This window comes from Sinohyriopsis cumingii, unplaced genomic scaffold, assembly GCF_028554795.1.
Source record: "Sinohyriopsis cumingii isolate HCF-2022 unplaced genomic scaffold, ASM2855479v2 utg001770l, whole genome shotgun sequence".
Taxonomy (NCBI): Eukaryota; Metazoa; Mollusca; class Bivalvia; order Unionida; family Unionidae; genus Sinohyriopsis; species Sinohyriopsis cumingii.
Genome location: NW_028316047.1, coordinates 135,328 through 141,327, shown reverse-complemented (window position 1 = coordinate 141,327; position 6,000 = coordinate 135,328).

Sequence of the window (6,000 nt, the reverse complement as noted above, 5' to 3'; positions counted from 1 at the left end):
GGTTACGTCATTAGCAAAACCAAATATGGCTAAAGGCTTGTGTGAAAGGTGACAATTTTTGTCTCAACAATTTCTTATGAATTGGATATTTTGACATTTTTAACTTTTTGTCTATTGTTAGTGATGGAAGCCATCTTGAATGACAGACTAACCACATCTGTACAAATTTAAATTAGTTTACAGCTAGGATCATCTTTACAAAAATGTTAATATTGCAATGGGCAAAGCAGGTTTTGGAAGCCAGTTATAATACAAAGCTACAGTGAGCAGCACTGGAAGGCAATACAATATTTTGTCTGTGCTATATATCAAACAAATATGTGCACAATGAAACCTACAAGTATGTACATACGAACAATGTAGTAGAAGTTTTGATAAGCATGCAAAATATGAAAACCAAGGGCCATACCATTAACTTATCATGCAGGAGCTACAATAATATCTTGCTGATTATTTCCAAGGCATTAAAGGGGAAATAGGAATGATGGAATATGACCATAAAAATTGATGCCACAGACAAATGTTAAGTTTAATGTCACATGACAGTTTTAATAATATGTCACACTACAACATTCTCTGAGAGGTTTCAGCACTAACAGTATAAAGTCAAATGATGGTTTTAATAATGTGCCAGTACACATTGTCCTGAATAGTTTCCAGCACTTTTACTTATCGATAAAAACGAAAAAGTTCAACCTTCTATGCCATATTAATAAATTGTGCATCTATTATATGCACTACATTAATTGTCGTTTTATATTTTTGTGAGCTGAATAGGGAAAAAATAGCTCTGAAAGAAGGAACATGTTTTACAAAAATATGTCAGATAAGCAGATGAAAAATTATTGACTCCTTAATTATATGTATCTATTTTGCTAAAGTAACATAAATACAGATCAGAATTTCAATGCAAACAGTATGTGATAAATGTTCAACTGGAATGATCACAAACTGTATTCAAACAAGTCACCACAAATTAATGATTTTGTAAGATGTCACCTCACTAAAAACTGGTAACTTTATTATTACTGTCCCATCTACAATAAATTAAGCTAATCAGATTCAACCTATCAAAATATTGGTTGTGTGACTTAAATAGCACAAGACTACGCTCTCATACGTAAAACGTCGTTGATAATTTAACAACTTAATCTTGTCATACTGTCGTCCCTTATATGATTCAGTATGTCTTAGATAATTCCAAAATAGGATATCACTCTTAAAAACGAGATTTAGTGTTCGTTATTGACTAGCGTCCAATAATACATTATGAGCAATTGTTTCGTTTTAGCACTTAAATTTTCGGCTATGAATTCAAACCGTTTATAATACAAATTATGAACCGTTCTCATTCTGAACTATTATGAATCAGTATACCTCAATTAAACATGCTCTAAAATGCTACCAAAATCAACTCTGATTAATCGATACTCAAAGTTAAACTAATTCTTCTTCAGAAGGCGGAAATTGACCTTATTGCAACATACAAAAACCCGATTTCAACTGATATAACAGCAATACACAACCTTACATGAACACTGAGCAATATTAATCAACACCACGTATCATGCGAAGGGTGTATTAGTAAACGTCTCTTTGTTTTCCTTAACACAATGGTATGTGAGATCTAAACCTGCATAAGATATATATGAAACCAAATATAAAGGTAAGAACATAAATTCAGATACCATTTATAGCGTCGCAAATATAAACAAAACTGTAATGAAGGTGCAATTGCCAGAAATAATATCAAATTGTGCAAGCGAATGTTGATGACTCTCAGATTAAAATTCAAATTATTTTGAAATGTCATTTTAATTATGGTACCAATTACATATTAACCAATCGATCAGTGGTTCCCAGCATAATCTCTCTCTCTCTATATATATATATTTGTATTGTCTTTGCTATCTCAAAAAGTAATGCAGTTGGTTCAGGAAAAATTATGACGATATATTACAACGAATTGCTCTTCGTAAACATAACTGAATGTACTTAATTAGAATATAAGGTAACGTATTAATCATAGGAACAGTTAATGGAGACAAGAAAACGTTTGTCACATATTACGAGTCTTTAAAGATTTTCTGCAACAAGGGAAACATTATAAAGAAGATGAGGTGCACAAACAAGGATATATAGTTTTGTATATCCTTTACAAGCGGTGTGGTCCAATATGTATGAGATACAACTATTCCTCTTCTATCAATCATATTTCCCATATTCATTCTTTAGACTCGATGTTCTCTGAATAACCCTCACGAACGTATCCAGCTCAAACTGGATGGGGTGTTTGTAGTGCGTATAATTTTCAAAGAAATATATGTGAACATAATTAGCACATTACTATATAAAACAAGTTTCGTAGCAATAACATGAGTACTTGGCATGATCAAGGCGTCATCGTATGTGCGGGAGACGATGCGTACTGCTGTATCAACACCACGCATAGAAAGAATCGATTGGTAGTCTTGATGTACTTAAAATGTGAGGTGGTGATTAAGGTTGTGTTTGCACTGCAGCAGCATTGTTGTATCACTAACTCTGAAACATGCTGAAAAACAAAGAGGTGGTTTTATATTATTAATAATCAATCGCAGGCCGACCAAATCAAAACTAGAGATTATTAATAAGTAATACAAAAGTTTGGGATTCATAAGCGCCATCGCCTGGACTAGCTACCGCTAAGTAGGGAAATAACCCTGATTGATTACGACAAAGTGGTGGCCGTTCTACATTCATTAGGACGTGAGCTGCCGATCAGACGATCAATTGTGAATCAAGACCCCAGGTCAAAAGCCTAATCCGGCTCCCAGCTTCAGACCTACTAATGGTCAAGGCTATTCAGCATGGACATGACCTTCAATGCCTGTCGTTTACCATAACATAACTGCTTATTCTAAACATGTCGGACGATAAGCCCTCGCAATACTTGTGTGTAAACAAGTTAAATATTGAAGAAAAAATATCTGGTGTTCATGTTTATACCAATGATACGCTCTTTCAACGTTAATGGGTAGTCCGTTCAGCACGTTATATTTGACACATAGCCATTAGTGTGCTGACCTGCCGTTAAACCCAGCATACATACATACATATATACACCATACATACATACACCATATATACATATATACATATATCCATCCATCCATCCATACATACATACATACATACACGCACGCACGCACACACACACACACGCATGCATGCATGCATGCATGCATACATACATACATACATACATACATACATACATACATACATACATACATACATGAGTTTTCATGATGCCATGGTTCACTAGCCGTGGATTCGGCTCCAAACCGAAACAGTGTCCATTGAATAATAAAGTCCCTACTAAAATCTAGTGGTGTATATTGGTGGTGTGACTGCAATTGCAGAATGTACGGTGGGAAACTGGTAAATTACAGTATGGAACACATATGAAGGGACTTTGTAGATACCGTGTAGTTGGCAATGGTGGCAAACGTAGTGCAGTTATACTGACAACATTTGCCTGGAAACCATGGGTTGACTGGCCTAGTGTGTTGGCGATAGTATCGTTCCTTGTGTAACGGGTTAATTGTATGGTTTCTACGGCGTGAGCTGATTCCGGTACGGAAACCTATTGAAGAGAAACCATGCATATGTGCGGTTGATATACATTTGGCAGTTTGTGAGATACGTGGTCTTGCATAAATTAGAGTAGAAGTAGTAGTTCACACGGAAACGTCGGGAATTCTCATTTACAACTGAAGTTGTTTGTAAGTCTTTGGAAATCTGGGGTATACTTATGACTTCTAGCAGGAATCGTCGCCAGCGTTTGTCACTGATGGGTCAATTAAAGACCCTTGGCTAGTAACCATCCATACTTACATACCTGCACCTATGTGATAGTTGTTGGTGTCATCTACCTTTAATAAAGTGTAAATGTATAAGTTAAATTTTCAGGCTCATATGTTTAGTTATGCAGATGGTGTTTCCAATGCTTCGTATGTCTGTATAAATGTTTCGGAAGCTTATGCACCCGCGCGAGATAGACTAAAGTAATCATAATATTATGAAAGTTTGTGATAATACGCCGACCAGCCTGACAATGTCAGCCTTTTGCTGACGAATATAATTTGCTGACCAAGAGCAAAATAACCATTGTAAGTGTCTATTTTTTTAGACATATTATCGAAACATGTTCGATCTTGGTCGAGAGGGGCAGGAAGTACAATTATTGACAAAATACATAATTTCATGACCGCATAGGAAAACCCGTTTTGCAATACACTGAGCAAACAGCTAGACAAACCGATGCAGTATGAAAGATTATTACAGGTAAATTAAATTTACCATTACTACCTTGTTGTTGATTTTTATTGCTCTTAAATTACGTTTTAGAATAATAATCAGGCATATCTTCGCAGCTATGGAGAGTAAACATGATTAGTATAATATTGTATTACACTGACAAATTTTAATCTAATCTTTATTAGAGGCATATGTAAAAATTGTTCTTTTGCGCCAGTGCTAATTATATTGTAGGTCTTCGTTTTGTATATATGTTCATATTGTAAGTCAATGCTTAGCCAAAAAGAATCTAACCTTGTCATGCTTTTCGTTTATAAATATAAGCCGGAAAACACGTTCGTTGTGTATTTAATAGGTACGTTAGTTCCGATAAATGTATTATTATAATTAGATAATATGTATAATTGTAATAATTATTGCACGAACGCACAATTAATTTAAATGTTAAAATAGCACCAGTTATCATTGGCCTAGACGTCACTCTAATTAGAGAAATTGTACACATGCTGTAAATGAGACCTAACATTAGTCGAATCTTCCTTTAAGGTCACTAAAACTATGATAGTACATTTCTTCAACAATTAAATGTTTAAGACTTTTGTGTCAAACATTTTGAAGAAATCACCATCTTTAAGGCGAATAATTGTTTCCAGAGGCAACTTGTTTCACTTGCCAGAGGTGAACGTTCATGACCGGTTCTGCTTTATTAATATTTTTGTACGTAATTCACAAGCGAAATGAGTATCGAAGCAAAGTTTTTTTATTTTTTGTATGCAGTTGAACCAAAGACAAGCTACACTTAAACTAAGCACATTACCGTTTTCAATGCAGCCAATGAAGGTCAAGCAAACATCTGCCTGGCATATGTCGATTTACTAAGGAGAAATAGCCTAAATCATTTTGCAGAAATATCTCATTTATTAGATGACAACTCTATTTCGCACTTCGACTTAACACAACAGGTAAGTTTTACAATAGAAATTGTGCTGATCACATTTATATCTAATATTAGTGTTGACTGTATTGTTTTAAGGTATTGAATTTTGAAGTCTCAAAACAGATGAGGTTATTTGTTATCACATCAGAAACAACCTCATTATTATATAAAATGTTGCGTACAGCGTATCGTGTTTTGTATTGACAAGCCTTTCTTGAATATATATGCATTTTCATCACACCAAGAAAACAAATATTCTTAAGTTCATATATATAGACTGTAATATACAGTGTTATTATGGCCCTTCTATAATAGGATACGGAAGACATCTTGTTTTCCTGCGAAAGATGATAATCTACATCTTTATTACCTGTCATAAATATTTGATATTTGCAAGTTATGCTTTGTTTAATTTCAGATTTTGCAAACGTTTGTTATACACTTTTGGACCAAAACGTGCTCAAAGAAGATACAACATTTTGTAGGCATAACGGCATGCAAATATTCTAGACCTGCTTAAAAATTTTGCTCCTAGCATCATTTTCTCTCCTAAAATGTATTATGTGTGCAGTGAAATAAGACAAGCTTAGACATGTCTTTGATAGAAATGCTTAGTAAAGTTGCGAAAAGCAAGTTAGCCATTAAAGTGTTCAGATGTAGTGGTATGCAGATGTAGACGATTTGATTATATGTTCAGACTGTTACAGCAATTAAACCTTTTTTTACACTTTCTTGAACTCAGACCCTTCTCACATGAAAAT